Here is a 22,180-nt window from a genome sequence, read left to right as displayed (position 1 = left end):
GAAGAGGAGGAGGAATCCCCCTTCATGTGTAAGAAACTATCATTCTTTGCCTTTAATCTCATTAATTGTTAGAGTTTCTTTGTAATAGCTGGCTAAACACCCTAGTTGGGGATTTCTAATGAACAGCTGATGTAAATACCTAATATCTAATTGATTATGTTTTTTGCGTTCAATGCTTCATTCAATGCTTGATGTTTGTATGCTTTTGGTCTGATCACCCACTTGTGTGCACAGTTAGGTGACTTTAGCATTGGGAAATGTACTGTTGCCCTAGAACTTGATTGAGGCAGGATCGAAACTTAATCTTACATGAGGGATCTGCGGGTTAAGTTTTGGTTTTAATTATGTTATTACAATAATGTTGTTTAGTTTAGGCCTAGTCTTACATGAGGGATCTGCAGACGAAGCTTAGGCTAAATTAGGCTAAACTTCCGTAAGCTACTTGAGCTGAGTCTAGTCTTACATGAGGGATCTGCGGACGAAACTCAGTTTAAGTTAGTCTAAACCTAAGAGGGCTATCTAAATTGGGTGTAGTCTTACATGAGGGATCTGCGGATGAAGCTTGGATATTCAACCTGATGAGGGATCGAGGGTTTAGTAATTTAGGCTACAGCATAGAACACAAGAGCACGATTGATTAGAGAAATATATTTCTATGCATCAGCTTGTTTGTTAGAAAGACCCAACATATCTACCTACTGCTGTCATTTTATTTACCTTGCATTTTATAGTTTTTAGCATAATAGTTTAGTTTAAATTCTGTCTGAAATTATCACTTATACATGTTATCTCAACAATGCTTCAATTCTGAACTTAATTTAGGCTAACATTAGTTCCCTGTGTTCGATACTCAAATTCATTCGTTTTAATATTAAATACTTGATGATCCGGTGCGCTTTCTGGTAAACCCCCATTGAAATTTCCTTGAGACATAAATGCACAAAAAGTAACTGCAATGGGGGGCGATCAGTCTCACTTCTCAAAAGGCTCGTCAAACCCAGGGTCCGCTCTTGATGAGTCTTGCTTCTCCAATGGCTTGTCAAACCCAGGGTCCGCCCTTGGTGAGCCTCGACACATCTCTATAAGCTAGGTAAACCAAAGGTCCACCCTTGGTGAGCCTCCCCATGGCCAAAGTTTGCATCCACATAAATCTAAGGTACGCAAGGTGCATCCTTGTAAGTTTCTACATTATTAAATTTTGGAAACCTTAGCCTCCAAGGACGCCACCCTGCTTAGAGCCTCTTGGTGCCTTTGCGCATACTTTTCCAGGATCACCAAACTTCGCTAGAGGAAGACCTTGGCAAAATCAGTAGCATTATGAACCCAGCTGACTGAATAAGATTTTTATCATAGGTTGACACAAAACCAATCGAGGTCTTCTGCTCAGGCTTGTAACCTATACCCCATAGTGAATAAGCATCGCGAGAAGTATAGATGTGATCCAAAGAAACACTAGGGTGAGAAAAGATGGAAGGCAACGCTGACGCCAACACAGCCGAGTGGTGAACCAGTGGAGATGAAAAAGGAGGAGGTGGCATCATAGGAGCACTCGTGGTCGCCACGCCGACACTCAACAAGGGTGCAGCAACGGTGGACAGAGGAGCCTCGACAAGGTTGGCTGAAGCAGTCGATGTATTAACATTAGTGGCTGGAGAAGTAGAAATCTTCTAAACAGATGCAGTAGGAAGAAGCAAAGGAGCAGGAGCAGCAACAATAGCAACAATAGAAGTGATAACCTGGACAGCCGACGGAGCCGAAGGCAGACCTTGCAAACCCGAGGGGAGACCCAAACCAGGCATCAACTCGACAACTTCCCTCATAGCTTGAAAACTAGAAGGGGCCCTCGACTTTTTGTAGTCTAACACTTTGTTAGTCGATGAATACGACTAACTTTTGTGTATAAAACCTGTGTATATTGTATCAAACTTTCCCAATTTATGGTTGTTTTGTAATACTATAAGTACTTTTTGTTAAATATAGGTAATAAATAATTTATAATTTTGTTTTGGGCGTTTAATAATCAATTTCTCACAATTTCAGGTTAAATAGGCAACTTTGGCAAAGTGTTGTTTTTCACTCTTTTGCTAAGCCAAGTTGCAAGCTTAGCGAGAATTCCCTAAGCGCAACCTTCAGTGGCTAAGCGCGAGGAAGAATCCAGAAGAAGATGAGTTGTCAAGTTCGTTAAGCACACCGCTCCAGGTCATCAAGCGCACTGCTTTAGCTTATCCGCTAAGCGAAACAAGCGCGCTAAGCCAAAATCCACTTATACGCGCTAAGCGATCCAGATCTGCGCTAAGCGCACGAGCATGAACAAGGTCACCTATTTAAGCCTGAAATCAAATTTGCAAGGGGATTTTGGCACTTTTCTTGAGAAGTTCTACATGCACGAAGGTTCTAGAGAGAGAAAGGTCCAAGTTCCAAAGAGTTATGAGAGATTTTGTTGTGTGAAGATCTGTAGAGACGCGAGTTCGAAGCGGAAGCCGTTCTGAGTGCTTGAGATGAGTTTGTGAGTGATTGTGAGATCCTAGAGGTGAAGGAGACATCCTCACCACTTGTGTTTTTGCAGTCTTTCATCTTGTTCTTCTCTTTGTTGTAAAGGAGGTTTCTGGACTATGGAAAGCTAAATCCTCTGTTGGATCTTCCCTGTAGGTACCTGATGTAAATATATTTCTATCTATATAATGATGTTTTGTGTGTTCTCTGTGCTATCTGCTTTTCATTCCAGTATGCTTTTACCTTGATCATGTAGATGCATGCTTTGTTAAGGTCATTCCACAATGGAAATTGGTCTAATTCTAAAGTCCTTGATAGTACGGGACTAAGTTGTTATGCTATCACGAGGAATCAGGGTACAAGAACTTAGTTGTGTATGTGTGTCTTAATGCGGTCTTGATTGAGTTTAGTCTTACAAGAGGAATCTGCGGACGAGGCTTGATTAGGACTAGGCTAGACTATCATGAGGAATTGGGGTCTAGCAGTCCAGGAGACAACATAGGAACGCATGAGCATTGTTAGATAGAGAACATCCATTTTAGCATCAGGAACCTATGAGGAAGACCAACGCATTCTCTACTTGTTTTTACACAGTATTTCTCTTGCGTGATTTTCTTTCTTTTTGCCTAGATAGTTTAAATACATGTTCATAACCACAGTCATATTTTCATACCAGACGCCTATTTATCGAAATAGCTTGCCAGATAACACAAGTTCCCCGAGAGTTCGATACTCGGTTCTTACCGTTTTATACTACTTGTGCGATCCGGTACACTTGCCGGTTGTGAACACACTTCAGCACCATCATCGTGCTTCCTCTTAGCCAAAACAAAGGAAGGCATGCTGGGGGAGACCTCAGCAACTTTATCAATAGGGCCAACCCCAGCAGTGGGTCCGACCTACTTCACTAGGGGCCTCCAGGCAAAGTCATCCATTATACCTACAAAACAAGACATAAAAAATGTTAATTCGGGCCACAACATACTTCAGACACAAAAGAGGAAGACAAGGCAAAACATTTTACCATCCAAGGTGGCGAGGGGATCGCCTGCAAGGGAAGAGACAAAATGGCCCGCGTCACCGTGTATCCAGCAAGGTCGACCGCTGCTCCAAGATGGCCTTGTTGACCCTCTTCACAAGGGTCAACAGATCCTTGTTGAAATACTTAAACCTAGTAGGGTCAAACTACCAGTAGAATGGGATGCAAGGCTCCTCGTATCAGCCTCGACGTTAGTAGCCAGGACCTTGAAAAAAAGGTCCTTGAACCAGCGAAACACATTTGAGTCAAACTCGAATAGCTTCTTCAATATCCTGTTCAAGGAGACCCAACCGGTTTTGCCTGTCATCATCATCTAAAAAAAATACAGGAACACCGACACACTAGGTCAGATATTGAAGAAAGAGCATAAGACCTCGAAGGCCCTCACCATGGCCCAACTATTGGGGTGGAGTTGAGAAAGGGATACGTTTAAGTGCTCAAGCAGAGCACATTGAAAGGTGATCAAGGGGAGAACCAGACCCAAGACCTTGAAGAGACACCTATACATAAAAAATAATGGCGAACTGCTCAACACCACTCTCAAAAAAGGGAAATCATCGCTCCCACAAGCCTGAACGGCTAGCTTGCAGGAATCCTCCGGATTAGCCAATTTTACTTGACGTTGCATAGCGGTGACACTCATCATAAAAGTAAGGGAGTATCGATATTTCAAAACATCGTCCCTCACCCACTCATAGCCAACACAACAGGGGGGAACGATGGCAACCCAGCACTATGGCTACGCCGCGCACTAAGGGAAAGCTTAACGTGATGTAACTTCATATGGAGCTTGTAGGCCTTGGATCTTCTTCATCAATGGAGTCCTTTGCTTCTTGAATAGCAATGGTAGCAGAATGGAGAAGGAATAAAAATGATTGGAGACGCCACTTCAAGGAGAAGATGAGTCAAGAAGAAGCTCACCATCATAGGAAGCCATGGAGCTTGAAAGAAGGAGAAGATGAGTGAAGGGAGAGGGAGAGAAGGAGCACGAAATTTTGTGCCTCAAAAAAGGTCTGAACTTTGAAGTGTAATTCTCAAATGATCAAAGTTCAAAAAATGCACACACATGGCCTTTATTTATATCCTAAGTGTCACACAAAATTGGAGAGAAATTTGAATTTCTATTCAAATTTCACTTGAATTTGAAATTGAATTTGTGGAGCCAAAATTTCACTAATTATGATTAGTGAATTTTAGATATGGTTCATCCCACTAATCCAAGATCAAGTCCAAGATTTTACACTAAGTGTGCTTATGTGTCATGAGGCAAGTAAAGAATGAAGGACATGCACAGAGTGTGACTATATGATGTGGCAATAGGGTGTAGCAAGCAAATGCTCACCTCTCCCTCTAAAATTTAATTGGATTGGGCTTCTCCCAATTCAATTAAATTTATTTCCAACCACACACATCAAATATTCACTTAATGCATTGAAATTACAAAACTACCCCTAATACAAAAACTGGTCTAGGTGCCCTAAAATACAAGGGCTGAAAAATCCTACATTTCTATGTAACCTTACCTATATTATGGATCCCTAAATACAAGGCCCAAAAATAATGAAACCTTAATCTAATATGTACAAAGATAAGCGAGCTCATACTTAGCCCATGGGCCCAAAATCTACCCTAAGGCTCATGAGAACCCTAGGACTTTCTCTTGCATCTCTGGCTCAATCTTCTTGGAGTCTTCTATCCAATGCCCTTGTAGGGTAGGATTGCATCATTCCCTCCCCCTTGAAAAGGATTTGACCTCAAATCCCGATGTTCTTAAAACTCTGTGCTTTTTTTCTCAACACCTGTAAAAAGAACAAAAACATATGTATTAGAGGTGTTTGGTATGTTGAAGTAAGATCAGGTCTGAAAACCCATTTCCTGGGCATGTTCCCATGAAGGAACATGGTTCCTCACCAACTCAATGAGTGGTGCTACAAGTATAGAAAAATATGGGACAAACCTTTTGTAAAAGTTTGTTAAGTCATGGAAGCCCCAAATTTTTCTTATACTTGGTAGAGTGGGCCACTCAGGAATGATTTTTATTCTCTTAGGGTTCATGGGAACCCCTTATCACTATTTAAAAAATTAAGAAAAGTAATGCAATAAAACATACTTTTTTCTGTATTTTCATGTTGATTATTCCTACCAAAAAGTATGACAAACCTAAGGTGTCCCATATGAGTACCTAAGTTTGTATTGAAACTAAAAATAAGAACAAACCTACCTAATGAGTCCCTATGTACACAAATCATAAAGATGTTAGGTGCACGAGTGATTTTACAAAAGAGGGTTGCATCACTCAAAACATTCATCATACCACCTATTTTAGGGATTTGATGCCTAATAATACCTATTTTGGGCACCAACAAAGTACAAGGATGCTCTTGCAAACCAAACCTCATCCAACAACTTCTTTACTTGAGGAATAAACTCAAGCCTAAGAGGTGTGGCAATGCTAACAAGTGTCTTTTTACAAAGGAGAAAATGTGGAGGTTGTCTAAGAGGGGAAATTTATTTAATATTTTTCTTTATTTCAAAATGCCTTTCCTTCTTAGCTAACCTCTTGGAGGAGACACTTACCTCCTTACACTCCTCCTTAACCATTAAAGGTTGTCCTTCTTCTTGGGGGTAGATCTCTTCACTAGATTCTTCCCCTTTTACTTCTTCACTTTCACTAGAGGAAGGTGAAGTAGTAGCCTCATCTTGGCTACTATAAATGTCTTGGCCCCTCATAATCATGGTTTTCTTGGTGGGGCATTGACAAGTAATGTGTCCTTTTCCAAGACATTTAAAGCACTTCATGGAGCTAGTCTTCTCTTGCATACTAGCCTTAAGGGGTTGCTTTTCTATTGTCTTCCCCTTATCATCTTTGGGCTTAGAAGGTGTCACCCCTAAGATGCCTTGACCTTGGTGTTTCTTTGGATAAGAGTGAGAGCCATAAGATTTTGAAGTAGACTTCCTTTTAAGTTGTTGCTCTACCCTCATTTCCTAATCTAAGTTAGCCTCTACATTGTCCTTTCCATGTAAGTATGGGAGGTTAATGTTAGCCTCTTGAGGCTTTCTTTCCTTTTCTCTCCTATGGGAGTGAGGTCTAAGATGTGACCTATGCCTTCCTTCATAATAGTCACGAAGTTCTTCACTTAGGCTCTTGCAAGAGTTATGACTACTATAGGAGGCATGTTTTTCTTTTCTTAACTCTTTTAGTATTTTCCTTCTTTCTTCTTCCCTTATTTGTTCCCTCTCGTCTTGATTTATTTTTAACCTCTCTTTTCCTTTTTCTTTTCTTTCTAGTTTTTCTTTCCATAACTTGAGGGAACTCAACTCATCTAAGATTCTAGATAGAGGGTCCTTATGACTAGTACCCTCACCATTAACACTAGATGAATGATGACTCATGTTGGTTCCTAAGTTGTGGTTCTTTCTTGTTGGGGGTTTATAAAAAAGGTAAAAGCTAAGGTTCCAAAAGAACTCAAGATAAGCGTGATAAGAAAGAAGAAAGTACTATGCAATAACAAGATAAACTAGGTGTGGCTAGTAAAGAAAATAAACTATGAAAGTAAGAAAGAAATTAAAGTGAAAGAAATGTAAACTAGGCGGATCCTAAGAGTGTTTGGATGACCTCATTTAAGGTTCCCAACAAAACACTCATTATCCTAAGGAAAAATTGCCTAAAATTATTACACACAAATGAAAGTAGGATGACCTATTGGAGGCTCCCAACTTACTTCCAATGAAAGGCATTTTTGTTACAAAATTTGAAAGGAATGAAGGTAAGTAAATTCTCAATTAAAAGAAATTACAAAAAGGTCCTCAATTTTGGTGGTTGTTCTCTCTTTGGTGATTCACTCAATTTAGAGTGTTTCTTAGTCCAATAGCTCTTAAGGTGGTTGGCCCCTTGCTTCTTTACTCAAATTCTTTAAGGGATGGCACCAATCCTCTTTTCCAATTCCCTATATGGCAACTCACAAACAAGGAAACAAAGAGACAAGCAATAACCAAAGACCAAAAAAAATGAAATGAAAGCTAAACCAATAGAATTTTAACAAGACAATTTTTCAAGTATTATTCAACAATTAAAGCAATGAAAAGCACACAAAAGCAAGCTAGGACTCAAAGAGAAACCTAGAATGGCACTAGAGTAGATTAGAGTAGAAAAACTAAAAAAAGACTCAAGAAACCTCTAGTTTTGGCACTTGTTTTCACAATAATTTTTAATATAAATTTCAGAACTAAGATTGGTATAAAATAGGCACCAATTATAGAACAAATTTTGAGCCAAAACAACAAGCACACTTCCCTTTCACTTTTTTTTTCCAGGACACTGATTTTTCTGCCAACTTGTGTGATTTTTATTATTTTCTAATTTTATCTAAATCACTTGGTTCTTTTTTTATAATTTTGGTACAGATGTCCAGAAAATTCAGTAAAAAATTCATCTCAAACTTCGTAGTGACCGATTCTCAGTAATTTATACAAGTTCATATGTCCAAGCTGCTAGCACCAACGATTTCAACCTAGAAATCAAGAGTAGTGTTTATGTTTCTTAAGGCTTGGATAGTTACAATTTGTGTTTGCTTATGCTCAATTATCTTGAATAACACAATTCAAAAGTGCTTAAGACTTATTTTGATTCACAAATCCAGCCACAACTCAGCACCACAACTCAACTTCATCATAGGCATCATGTAGGAAACTTAGAAAACAAAAAAAAAGTTCAACAACAAGATTACTTCTAGGAATTGATTTAGAACATGTTCTGAAATAAATAACATGCATGAATTAGACTCAAAATTCAAAAGATAGGCTAAGAATGACAAGAATACATGAACAAATGTATCTAGAATTCAATCAACTAAATTAAAATTCAACATAAACATAGAACATAATGTGACAATTATTATGACTAAACATGACTCTAAGACAACATGGATTAAGTGATTTACACTTAGTTTTTTGTGTTTTTTTTTTCTAATCAATATTTTGGAAGAAAATTTAGATCTAAAGGTTCAGCACAAGAAGATTATGACTGAAAAATTATAGAACCTAAAATCAACACAAAACATGATTCAAGAGTAGATCAATAAAATTTGAACAATAGAAATGCAAGAACAAGTGTAGATCTAAGATTTAATCGGTTTATTTTTTTGAATCTACTCTAAAACAGCACCAAACCACAAGACAATGGAGGATATGCATGGAGAATAAGATGAATAACAAGGAATTAAAGTGAATTGACTGAACAAAAAGATAGAGGAAGCAAAAGAACATCACCTAGACGAAGATGCTCTGATACCACATGATGTAGCTCCATATGGAGCTTGTAGGCTTTGGATCTTCTTCATCAATGGAGTCCTTTGCTTCTTGAATATCAATGGCAGCGGAATGGAGAAGGAAGAAAGATGATTGGAGATGCCACTTCAAGGAGAAGATGAGTCAAGAAGAAGCTCACCACCATAGGAAGCCATGGATAAGAGCATGAAGGAAGGAGAAGATGAGTGATGTGCCATCATTTTCTTCTATTTCTTAAACCCTTTTTGCACCATTTTAATTACTGATTAGTCTTAATTGTTAAATTAATTAGGCAGTTTTATTATTTGGTCTCATTTAGCAAATTTGATGTTTTTAATCTAATTTCAGGAATTAATGAAACATTGGGCTTAATCTGGATTTTGGTAGTGGACTTGAAGAGGGCAAATAAAGCAGCGCTTACCTTAGTTAATTTCTAATTAGGAGACTGCAATTTTATCTTATGTGGTTCAGTGTTTATTTCGTTTTGGGCCAGAATATTGTAATAGGGCCCAGTGACTTTGAGTGACTCTTTTTAAATAGCAGCCTTGGGATTTATGCAAGGCTATTCTGTTAGACTATTATTCAAAGCATATGGTTTATGGCTTTTACGTTTTTTGGTTCTAATGCTACTGTTCACGTAATGCAATTTTCCATTTTCTGCTTCTAATTACAATTTCGTTCTTGTTTCTTCTTCTGCCTTCATTTACGTTTCTGCTTCATTTACGTTTCCGCTTCATTTACGTTTCTACTTCGTTTATGTTTCTGCTTTTAATTTCATTTACATTTTCTGTTTGAATCTATGGAAGGCTAAATATTCTGGTGTTGTTTCCTTTTGAGGACGAAGCTCAACTCTCTTTGAGGTTTCGTTTATAATGTGGCTTCCTGGCAGTTTTCCCTTCACCAGCTAACCCAAATTCGTTAACATTAATCTGTGCACGCTTCGTGTTCGATTAATTGCCTCTGAGCCTAACTTGCGTTCATGCTTAATGGACGAAGGGCTAACTGGTGTATGTGTTGCCTAATCACGTATTGACAACCCTAAGTTGATTTTCGCTTAGTAAATTGAAATAGGGTTGGATTAAGTGGTTAACTGTTAGGGACGAATTCTCCATAACCCAGGACAAGAGAATGGCTTCTGAATCGGAGGAAACAACCCATTTTTAATATTATTAGTTTCATATTCCAGTTTACTTGTTCTGTTCTTTAAATCACAAAACAAACAACCCCCCCTCCCCAATCGTTACTGTTACTACAAGTATATTATGAACATTTGGCTTATCATTGCTCGTTGGGAAACGACCTAGGATCACTTCCTAGTTACTGCATTTTCATGTTTATTTGATTCGGGTACGGCCTCGATCAAATTTGGCGCCACTGTCGGGGAGCAGTGTCCAAAGGTTCATAATAGCTAGTGTCGTGTTAGTGTTTAATTATTTCGTGTTTTATGTTTAATTGTTAGTGTTGTGTTAGTGCTTGTGTTAGTGTTGTTTAGTGTCTTGTTATTTTGTTTAGTGTATGTTCTATTTTAGTTTTCCTATTAAGCGCTTCCCCTGTTTCAGTTTTGGGTGTTTTGCTGTGAATAGTGTTTTGCGACGGACATAGCGACCACTTTTGCTTGCGGCAAAACAGAGTGGTAGTAGAAATCATGTAGCGACGGATTTTAGCGACCACCCATGTTGAATTATTTGGGATTTTTTGTTTTAGTAGCTAGGGTTGTTATTTTTGGCTGAATTTTTTTGTGCTAACTTCTTTTAATCTATATTTTGTGGGAAAAATAGCTAGAGCCTTTAGTTTGGTCAGATTTGGAAATTCCAAAAAAGTAGCAAATTTTGTTTTTGTCAAAACTTCAAATGGCCATAACTTTTGCTCCGGTTATCAGAATCGCAATTATTATATATGTATTTGGGGTAGAAAAAAAATTTCCTACGCCGTGGCAGCTTGCCAAAGGCTGGCTGAGGTCTCCATCGTGCAAAAAAAGTGATTCTGTCAAAAGTTTTTTATTTTTCAAGTTTTATTCACTTATTTTTCTCAACCTACCATTTTTAGCTTCCATAGTTAGACTTTGAATTTTGATTTTAAATTTTATGCGCTATCTTCTCATCATTTTATAAGGTGGCTCACAAAATTTCAAGTCATTTGGATATCATTTGAGGGTAGTTGTAGTTCAAACCTACACCTTCATTTACATGACAAGGCAACTAGTTGTGCATGCTGAATGTAGTGTATGACTAGAGGCAATCCATCTGACTTACAACCCTTTGATCCTGAGATAGATAGGACATTTCATAGATTAGTTAGGCATCATTTTATACCTTTTGATCATCCTGAGCATTCCATTACTCGTGAATCTGTGCATTCTGTTATTGGTGATTTTGAACATCCTGATTTTGAGCATTACAATTTTGAGCATTCTGATTTTGAACATTCTGAGAACATGGCACAATCCCCACCCTGTGAGAGGACTCTAAGGGAAATGGCTGCACCTGATTTCACCTACGAAAGCTTGTGCATCCAATACCCTGATGAGGATGTCCCATATGTTCTTAAAACTGGACTGATCCATTTGCTTCCAAAGTTTCATGGCCTTGTAGGTGAAGACCCGCACAAACATCTGAAAGAATTTCATATTGTCTGCTCCACCATGAAACCCCCAGATGTCCAAGAGGATCACATATTTCTGAAGGCTTTTCCTCATTCTTTAGAGGGAGTGGCAAAGGATTGGCTGTATTACCTTGCTCCAAGGTCCATCACGAGCTGGGATGACCTTAAGAGAGTATTCTTAGAAAACATTTTCCCTGCTTCCAAGACCACGGCCATCAGGAAGGATATCTCAGGTATTAGACAACTCAGTGGAGAGAGCCTATATGAATACTGGGAGAGATTTAAAAAACTATGTGCCAGTTGCCCTCACCATCAGATTTCGGAGCAGCTTCTTCTCCAATATTTTAATGAAGGACTCAATAATATGGAGAGAAGTATGATAGATGCTGCCAGTGGTGGAGCCCTTGGAGACATGACTCCTGCTGAAGCCAGAAACTTGATTGAGAAGATGGCTTCCAACTCCCAGCAGTTTAGCGCCAGAAATGATGCCATAGTCATTAGAGGAGTGCATGAGGTAGCTACAAACTCATCTGCATCATCTAAAACTAAGAAGCTTGAAGGCAAACTAGATGCATTGGTTAACTTGGTAACCCAGCTGGCCTTGAATCAGAAATCTGTACCAGTCGCAAGAGTCTGTGGTTTATGCTCCTCTACTGACCACCATACAGACCTCTGCCCTTCCATGCAGCAACCTGGAGCAATTGAGCAGCCAGAAGCTTATGCTGCAAACATTTACAATAGACCTCCTTAACCTCAACAACAAAATCAACCACAGCAGAACAATTATGACCTCTCCAGCAATAGATACAACCTTGGATGGAGGAATCACCCTAATCTCAGATGGTCTAGCCCTCAACAACAACAACAGCAACCTGCTCCTTCCTTCCAAAATGTTGCTGGCCCAAGCAGACCATACATTCCTCCACCAATCCAACAACAGCAACAACCCCAGAAACAACAAACAGTTGAGGCTCCTCCGCAACCTTCCCTCGAAGAACTTGTGAGGCAAATGACTATGCAGAACATGCAGTTTTAACAAGAGACCAGAGCCTCCATTCAGAGCTTAACTAATCAGATGGGACAATTGGCTACACAATTAAATCAACAACAGTCCCAGAATTCTGACAAGCTGCCTTCTCAAGCTGTCCAAAATCCCAAAAATGTTAGTGCCATTTCATTGAGGTCGGGAAAGCAGTGTCAAGGACCTCAACCCGTAGCACCTTTCTCATCTGCAAGTGAACCTGCCAAACTTCACTCTACTCCAGAAAAAGGTGATGACAAAAATTTACCTAACAATTTCTGTGCAGGTGAATCTTCCACTGGTAATTTTGATTTGCAGAAGCAGCACATCCCTCCTCTTCCATTCCCTCCAAGAGCAGTTTCCAACAAAAAAATGGAAGAGGCAGAGAAAGAGATCTTGGAAACATTTAGAAAAGTAGAGGTAAACATACCTCTGCTGGATGCAATAAAGCAAATTCCAAGATATGCTAAATTCTTGAAGGAGTTGTGCACTAATAAGCAGAAGCTTAAAGGAAGTGAACGAATTAGCATGGGCAGAAATGTCTCCGCATTGATTGGTAAATTTGTCCCCCCAAATTCATGAAAAATGTAAAGATCCAGGTACATTCAGCATATCTTGTATTATAGGGAATAGTAAGTTTGACAATGTCATGCTAGATTTAGGAGCTTCTGTTAGTGTTATGTCTCTGTCTATTTTTAATTCTCTATCTCTAGGTCCCTTGCAGTCAACTGATGTGGTAATTCATTTAGCTAATAGAAGTGTTTCCTATCCTGTTGGTTTCATAGAAGATGTCTTAGTTAGAGTTGGTGAACTGATTTTCCCTGTTGATTTTTATATTTTGAATATGGAGGATGGATTTTCTCAAGGATCAGTTCCCATCATTCTAGGCAGACCCTTTATGAAAACTGCTAGAACTAAGATAGATGTATATGCAGGCACACTAACCATGGAGTTTGGTGATATAACTGTTCATTTTAATATTCTGAAAGCTATGAAATACCCATCTGAAGATCTTTCTGTATTTCGTGCTGAAATAATTGACCATGTTGTTGATGAATACATGACTGATCTTTACTCTAATCTGCATGCCTCTCACTCTTCATGCATTGAGTCTGAAATTGTACTTGATCATATGTCTGAATTTGATGCTGAGAGTGAATCTGAAATTGATATTGATTGCATGTTTGGTGGTGGTGTTTTACCTCTCGAGATTGATTTTATAAAGTCAGATAGGACTAACCATGTTTCAGGAAGTACACATACCTCTGACTTTCTTTATGAGGTATAGGCTGAAAAACCATCTCCTTCTACCACTATCCAGCCGGCCACACCAGAATTGAAGCCTCTGCCATCAAATTTAAAATACGCTTACTTAGATGATAGCAAAAGCTTTCCAGTGATTATATCTGCCTCCCTTGCTGATGAGCAAGAGGAGAAGTTGTTGTCTATTCTCAAGAAGCATAAGAAGGCTATAGGCTGGACCCTGGCGGACATTCCTGGTATTAGCCCATCCACATGTATGCATCGAATAAATTTAGAGGATGGAGCTAAACCAGTAAGACAGTCACAGAGAAGACTCAACCCGGTGATTCTTGATGTAGTGAAGAAGGAGATAACCAAGCTTTTGCAAGATGGAATCATTTATCCTATCTTCGACAACCAATGGGTGAGTCCCGTCCAGGTAGTCCTGAAGAAGACCGGCCTCACAGTGATAAAAAATGAGGAGGAGTTGATTCCTACGCGGGTGCAGAACAGTTGGAGAGTCTACATTGACTATAGGATGCTGAACCAGGTTACCAAAAAGGACCATTTTCCCCTGCCATTCATTGACCAGATGCATGAACGCCTGACAGGTAAATCTCACTACTGTTTCCTTGATGGTTTTTCTGGTTATATGCAAATTACTATTGCTCCTGAGGATCAGGAAAAGACCACATTCACCTGCCCCTTCGGCACTTTTGCCTATAGGAGGATGCCTTTCGGCCTGTGCAATGCCACCAGTACCTTCCAGCGGTGCATGATTAGTATTTTCAATGATTTCTTAGAAAATTGCATAGAGGTGTTTATGGATGATTTCACTGTATATGGATCCTCTTTTGATGGTTGTTTGGATAGTTTGGAAAAAGTTTTGAATAGATGCATCGAAACTAATCTTGTTCTAAATTTTGAAAAATGTCATTTTATGGTTGAGCAAGGTATAGTTTTAGGCCACATTATTTCCAATAAGGGTATTGAAGTAGATCCTGCAAAAATTTCTGTTATTTCACAATTGCCTTACCCCTCTTGTGTGCGAGAGGTGCGATCTTTTCTTGGTCATACAGGATTCTACAGGCGCTTTATAAGAGATTTTAGCAAAGTAGCCCTTCCACTGTCCAACTTGTTGCAAAAGGAGGTGGAGTTTGACTTTAATGACAGATACAAAGAGGCTTTTGATTGCCTCAAAAGAGCGCTGACTACCACCCCCATCATCCAGGCACCCGACTGGACAGCCCCTTTTGAGCTTATGTGTGATGCATCAAATTATGCATTGGGGGCTGTCCTTGCTCAGAAAATTGATAAATTGCCCAGGGTGATATATTATGCTTCTAGGACTTTAGATGTTGCCCAAGCGAATTATACTACTACTGAGAAAGAGCTTTTAGCCATAGTTTTTGCTCTTGAAAAATTTTGATCTTATTTGCTTGGTACCTGCATTATTGTTTATACTGACCATGCAGCTCTAAAGTACTTGTTGAAGAAGGCTGATTTTAAGCCTAGGTTGATCTAATGGATGCTCTGGCTCCAAGAGTTTGACTTGGAGATCTGTGATAGGAGCGGAGCACAAAATTTAGTTGTTGATCATTTGAGTTGGACCGAACGTGTATCTGATGCGGATTCACCCATTCGGGATGATTTCCCGGATGATCATTTGTATATACTGTATAGTATTTCTGACTCTCTTTCTACTCCCTGGTTTGCTAACATTGTCAATTATTTAGTTGCTTCTGTTTTTCCTCCCTCAGCATCTAAGGCCCAAAAAGATAAAATTAAAAGTGATGCTAAGCATTTTATTTGGGATGACCCCTACTTGTGGAAATTGTGCAGTGATCAGGTAATTAGACGGTGCATTCCAGATCATGAGACTGACTCAGTCCTGCAGTTCTGTCATTCTTCCGCATCGGGAGGTCATCTGGGTGTTCAAAGGACAGCTCGCAAAGTGCTTGATTGTGGCTTTTATTGGTCCACCATCTTTAAAGATGCGTGGAAGATCTGCAGCACTTATGAGTTGTGTCAGAGAGCAGGAAATACACTTACATGGCAACAACAAATGCCTCAGCAACCTATGCTATTCTGTGAGGTGTTTGATGTCTGGGGTATCGGTTTCATGGGCCCTTTTCCTGTCTCTTTTGGTTATGTTTACATTCTCCTTGCAGTTGACTATGTTTCATAATGGGTGGAAGCCAAGCCCACTAGAACTAATGGTGCTAAAGTTGTTACAGATTTCGTCAGATCTAATCTGTTTTGCAGGTTTGGAGTACCTAAAGAAATTGTTAGTGATCAAGGAACCCATTTTTGCAACAGAACAATGCATGCCTTGCTTAAAAAGTACGGGGTGGTACACAGGGTATCCACACCATACCACCCCCAGACCAATGGACAGGCAAAAATTTCTAATAGGCAGATCAAGAGAATTTTAGAGAAGATTGTGCAGCCAAGCAGGAAAGATTGGAGTACCAGGCTTGATGATGCTCTTTGGACACATCGGACTGCCTACAAAGCACCCATAGGAATGTCTCCTTATCGGGTTGTCTTTGGAAAGGCATGTCATCTTCCAGTGGAAATTGAGCACAAAGCATACTGGGCAGTGAAGACTTGCAACTTCTCTATGGATCAAGTTGGTGAGGAAAGAAAGTTGCAACTGAGTGAGTTAGATGAAATACGCCTAGAAGCCTATGAGAATGCCAAGTTCTACAAAGAAAAGACCAAAAAGTTCCATGATAGCATGATAGTTAAGAAGGACTTCATGGTTGGGCAAAAAGTATTATTGTATAATTCTAGGCTTGGACTCATGAGTGGTAAGTTGAGGTCTAAGTGGATTGGTCCTTTTGTTGTTACTAATGTTTTTCCTTATGGTACAGTTGAGATCAAAAGCGACTCCACAAACAAGAGCTTCAAGGTCAACGGACATCGACTTAAGTCATTCCTCACAAACCCTTCTTTAGTGGACGTAGTGGTGGAAGAGACTTCCTTACTCCACCCTACTCTTCCTCCACCATAACTTAGGGAGTTCTTCTTTTCCTATCTCCTTCTTTGCTTTTATCACACTTGTCCGATTCTATTTGATGGTTTAATTGTTTTTAATCTTTTAATTGTGCTACATTGAGGACAATGTGTTGTTTAAGTATGGGGGGAGTATTCTTTGGTTTTGCTAGTTTTGTTGGTTTTGTTAATTTGTTAGTTGTGTTAATTTGTTAATTTGTTAATGTTGTTAGTTTCGTCGGATTTCTAGTTTAATATTTTGGGTCAATTTTGTGTGCATGTACGACTTTGCATGTTTTTCTTTGAATTATAGGATATGTTCAAGAAATGGGTAATTGTTTTGAAAATAAAAGTTCTTGACATTTTGTGACTTGAAATCCTTGATTCTCCTCTACATGTCATGATAGTTTTGAAAGCTCAATTTGAAAGTGATGAGTTTACCTTTGTGAGAATTTGAGCCATCCATCATCATAATCATTTGGTGTATTTTGCCCCATTGATTGCTTGCACAATAGCATTGGCTTGATTCTTGTTGATGCTTCCTAATTCACATGCATATTTGGAAATGATTGAGGCAATTTTGTTCTTATAAGTTTCTAGCCAAATGGACTTACCTTGAATTAATTCCTTTGATAGCCCTTTTGAGCCTTGTTTCCCTTTCCTTGTTTTGAAGCTGACTACAAGCCTTAAGTGAAAAACCATGATATCACCATATCCTTAAGGAATTTTGGAGCTTTGGAATTGTTTTGGGAATAAGTGTGGGGGGGTTTTTTGTTTCATTGGAAATGTTTTGTTGGCTATGCTTCATGATGTATTTTGGGCCATACTTGATGTACATTGTATATTGGTTAAATGTTGGACATGCTGAATGAGATGTTGTTTCTCAAAGGCTACAGAGTAAAAAAAAATCGAAAAAGAAAAAGAAAAGCAATAAAGTTGAGTGAATAAGATCTTAAATGGAAAAAGAATGATGAGACTCTTGGTTCTACTCTTTATGTTTAAATTTTATCTTTAGTTCTTTTTATTTTTTTCATTTTTTTCTTAATATGCACTTATTCCCCATTGTTCCTCTATTCCTTTGGGATTTAGCCACTTATTCCATATTTTTCCATACCTTGTCCTTGGCCCCATTACAACCCTAAAAGACCTTTTGATCCTCATGTGCTTGTGTTTATGGGTTGATTGTCAATTTTAGAATCTTGCCAAGTTTATGTGGTGTTTGTTTTCATGGGTGCTTTGAGGGTAAATAGTAGCCTAGACACTTGAGAGATAGAGTGTATATCTTGTGAGGCTTTATCAATTTTCATTCTTGAGCTAATTAACTATTTTGCCATGATTGGGTTGCTTGGATGATTTTCATGAATGTCTTGACTTTTCGAATCTCCTTATGTTAGATGTTACCCATTACTTTCATTCCTTCATGTTCATTGAGAAATATGTGAATGTTTTTGTTTGTCTCTCTTTGATATCCGTGGATTTTGTTCTTAGTTTCATTTTGCCCAGGAGTGCAAAAGGCTAAGTATGGGGGGTTTTGATGTGCCATCATTTTCTTCTATTTCTTAAACCCTTTTTGCACCATTTTAATTACTTATTAGTCTTAATTGTCAAATTAATTAGGCAGTTTTATTATTTGGGCTCATTTAGCTAATTTGATGTTTTTAATCTAATTTCAGGAATTAATGAAACATTGGGCTTAATCTGGATTTTGGTTGTGGACTTGAAGAGGGCAAATAAAGCAGCGCTTACCTTAGTTAATTTCTAATTAGGAGATTGCAATTTTATTTTATGTGGTTCAGTGTTTATTTCGCTTTGGGCCAGAATATTGTAATAGGACCCAGTGACTTTGAGTGACTCTTTTTAAATAGCAACCTTGGGATTTGTGCAAGGCTATTCTGTTAGACTATTATTCAGAGCATAGGGTTTATGGCTTTTACGTTTTTTGGTTCTAATGCTACTGTTCACGTAATGCAATTTTCCATTTTCTACTTCTAATTACAATTTCGTTCTTGTTTCTTCTTCTGCCTTCATTTATGTTTCTGCTTCATTTACGTTTCTGCTTCGTTTATGTTTCTGCTTTTAGTTTCATTTACATTTTCTGTTTGAATCTATGGAAGGCTAAATATTTTGGTGTTGTTTCCTTTTGAGGACGAAGCTCAACTCTCTTTGAGGTTTCGTTTATAATGTGGCTTCTTGGCAGTTTTCCCTTCACCAGTTAACCCAAATTCGTTAACATTAATCTGTGTACGCTTTGTGTTCGATTAATTGCCTCTGAGCCTAACTTGCGTTCATGCTTAATGGACGAAGGGCTAACTGGTGTATGTGTTTCCTAATCACGTATTGACAACCCTAAGTTGATTTTCGCTTAGTAAATTGAAATAGGGTTGGATTAAGTGGTTAACTATTAGGGACGAATTCTCCATAACCCAGGACAAGAGAATGGCTTCTGAATCAGAGGAAACAACCCGTTTTTAATATTATTAGTTTCGTATTCCAATTTACTTGTTCTGTTCTTTAAATCACAAAACAAACAAACCCCCCCCCCCAATCGTTACTGTTACTGCAAGTATATTATGAACATTTGGCTTATAATTGCTCGTTGGGAAACGACCTAGGATCACTTCCTAGTTACTACATTTTCATGTTTATTTGATTCGGGTACGGCCTCGATCAATGAGTAAAGGGAGAGGGAGAGAAGGAGCACAAAATTTTGTGTCTCAGAAGAGGTCTGAACTTTGAAGTGTAATTCTCAAATGATCAAAGTTCAAAAAATTCACACACGTGGCCTCTATTTATAGCTTAAGTTTCACACAAAATTGGAGGGAAATTTGAATTTCTATTCAAATTTCACTTGAATTTGAAATTGAATTTGTGGAGCCAAATTTCACTAATTATGATTAATGAATTTTAGCTATGGTTCAGCCCACTAATCCAAGATCAAGTCTAAGATTCTCCACTAAGTGTGCTTAGGTGTCATGAGGTATGTAAAGCATGAAGGACATGCACAAAGTGTTACTATATGATGTGGCAATAGGGTGTAGCAAGCAAATGCTCACCTCCCCCTCTAAAATTTAATTGGATTGGACTTCTCCTAATTCAATTAAATTTATTTCCAACCACACACATCAAATATTCACTTAATGCATGTGAAATTACAAAACTACCCCTAATACAAAAACTAGTCTATTTGCCCTAAAATACAAGGACTGAAAAATCCTACATTTCTAGGGTACCTTACCTATATTATGGAGCCCTAAATACAAGGCCCAAAAAATAATGAAACCTTAATCTGATATGTACAAAGATAAGCGGGCTCATACTTAGCCCATGGGTCCAAAATCTATCCTAAGGCTCATGAGAACCCTAGGGTCTTCTCTTGCATCTTTGGCCCAATCTTCTTGGAGTCTTCTATCCAATGCCCTTGCGGGGTAGGATTGCATCATAACGTCCCCACCACCACTCCTCTTTGCTCTCCCAGAAATAGAAGAAAAAAGAATCATGGTGCCTGGAATGGGTTCCCCCAAAGAAGAAGCAAAAGGTTGTGCCTTTCTACGGAGGCAAGGTGTCTCCAACAACGTGGCATGAGACCGTGAACCTCTCCGAGGAAGAGGACTCGCTATCAGAAGCCCCACAATGAGTCTTCACTGATGAGGAATTGTCATTGGAGATGACCTCTCAGTCCACCAGGGGTTGCTAAATCAAACTCCCAGAGTCGCTACCACCCATGCCTATGGCAAAGTAAAAAATGAAAGACATTGTCAAAGAAGAAAACCTTGAAAGTGAAAAGACAAATGAAGAAGAATGGGAATTACGAGCACGAAGGCAAGGAAGTTTTAGGAAGAAAAGGCATAAAAGCGATGGTGGTCATAAATCAAAACATGAACTCCATTTAAAGTGGAGGCACGACTATTCGGTATCTGGCAGGAACTGAAATGTTGCCCTAAAATTTCGCACCACAACGCAACTCCACTCACCCACTTACCGCGTCTTCAGTAGGTGCCCACTCCACAAGTGACATGTATGCAAGAGCAACGTGCATGCACTGTACTAGCCTACAACAAAAAGACAAACAAAACGTTTGTCTTCAATGCACTCTCCAACGGTGAAAAGAATGACAAAATTGTCAAATATTGAGACTTCCCTCACCTGACACGTCTAATTTCCCTTGCAAAACCAAAAGTATGTCCACCCCGGACAACTTGACAAAAGCAGTCCGAACAACACTTGTCTAGGTTGGGGGGTTTGACAAGCCTCATAGACCTACAACTCTTACACTTGCCAAGGTTATCACTCTCGACACAAACGACTCTTGTCCATGCTTAGGGGATTGATAAACTCGCGACCCTCCTACTTGTCAGGGCTACAACTACCCTCGACACGAGATAATCTCCCTCAACACTAGACAACCTCTTTTGCCCGCAAGCTATCTCAGAGCTTGGGGGGATTAGGTATTGTCCAAGGTCCACACAATACACGCATCAAGCTATGTGACACTTTGATACACACGTCAACTCTCCATGTCAGTCCTAACACAGGAGCACGGACGTGATGCCCTTGGCAGCTGGGCTCCCTAACTAACAAGTTATCTCTAACCACTTTATTATTTGAATATGTTGTAACCTCTTTATCTCATGACAGGTATTCAATTATCTATAAGCTACTCATTATTTGTAAGTTAAAATTATCTTAGTTATTATCTACAAGCAAATAATTATCTGCAAGGGTTGTTACACCACCGTAATAGCCCCTCCAAAACAAGGATTCTCAGCTCCCACTCCATTCTATAAGTATCAGATTCCATCTCACTCTTTTTATACTCACTCACACTCTCCTAACTTATGTATTTACTTGAGCATCAGAATCCTTTATTTTGTAAGTCTCTCTCCCCCCCCCTTCTTGTCCTCTTAACAAATGTCACTCTCAGTCTAACGTGCGAGATCTTAGAGTTTTCTTTGATCACGTCCATCTGACATGGAATAACTCCAAATTTTGGTAATTACAAAATCTAAACTAAAATTAGAGTAAACAAAACATGAAATAAATGCATGGTCATCGAATTTGAATTTCCTGCAATTAACTTTTCTATGCGTTCATGCATGCATGCAGTTAATAACTCAAAATTTTCAGATAAAAATCAAGTGATTATATAGTCGTACTATATTTTATTTAGGTAAATTAGAACCAAAAAAATTTAAATTGTTAAATTTTTATTTAATGGTTACAATGCACTAACTGCCGATACTACAGTAAATCTGGTCCCAGTCCCGGTCCCAGTCATGCATAAACGTCCTCGATCCCTTGTAACACACATAAAGCCTTAAAATAACTAGTGGCGCCATGACTAGTGGCTATTGCATCAAGTATATTTAGAAAATAAGGAAATAAGAGCATTGATGGCATTTAAGAATACCAGTGACAAGGAACCATTATTGAAATATCTAGGAATGTTTTCTCTTCGAAAAACTTCTTTATAGCACAAAAATTTAGGGACCTCTTATTAGTGA

At 38.8% G+C, this 22,180-nt stretch overlaps 1 non-coding gene across 1 annotated transcript; it reads right to left on the bottom strand.

The window, feature by feature from the left end:
• Positions 1 to 11,630: 11,630 nt before the first annotated feature.
• LOC114404072 lies at positions 11,631 to 11,737 on the bottom strand. The gene has a single exon (XR_003664800.1). It is a non-coding gene; the product is annotated as a small nucleolar RNA R71 (small nucleolar RNA).
• Between the last annotated feature and the right edge of the window lie 10,443 nt (positions 11,738 to 22,180).

The sequence above is a fragment of the Glycine soja genome, unplaced genomic scaffold, assembly GCF_004193775.1.
Source record: "Glycine soja cultivar W05 unplaced genomic scaffold, ASM419377v2 Super-Scaffold_120, whole genome shotgun sequence".
Lineage (NCBI taxonomy): Eukaryota > Viridiplantae > Streptophyta > Magnoliopsida > Fabales > Fabaceae > Glycine > Glycine soja.
This window is presented reverse-complemented; position numbering and strand designations above follow the sequence as displayed.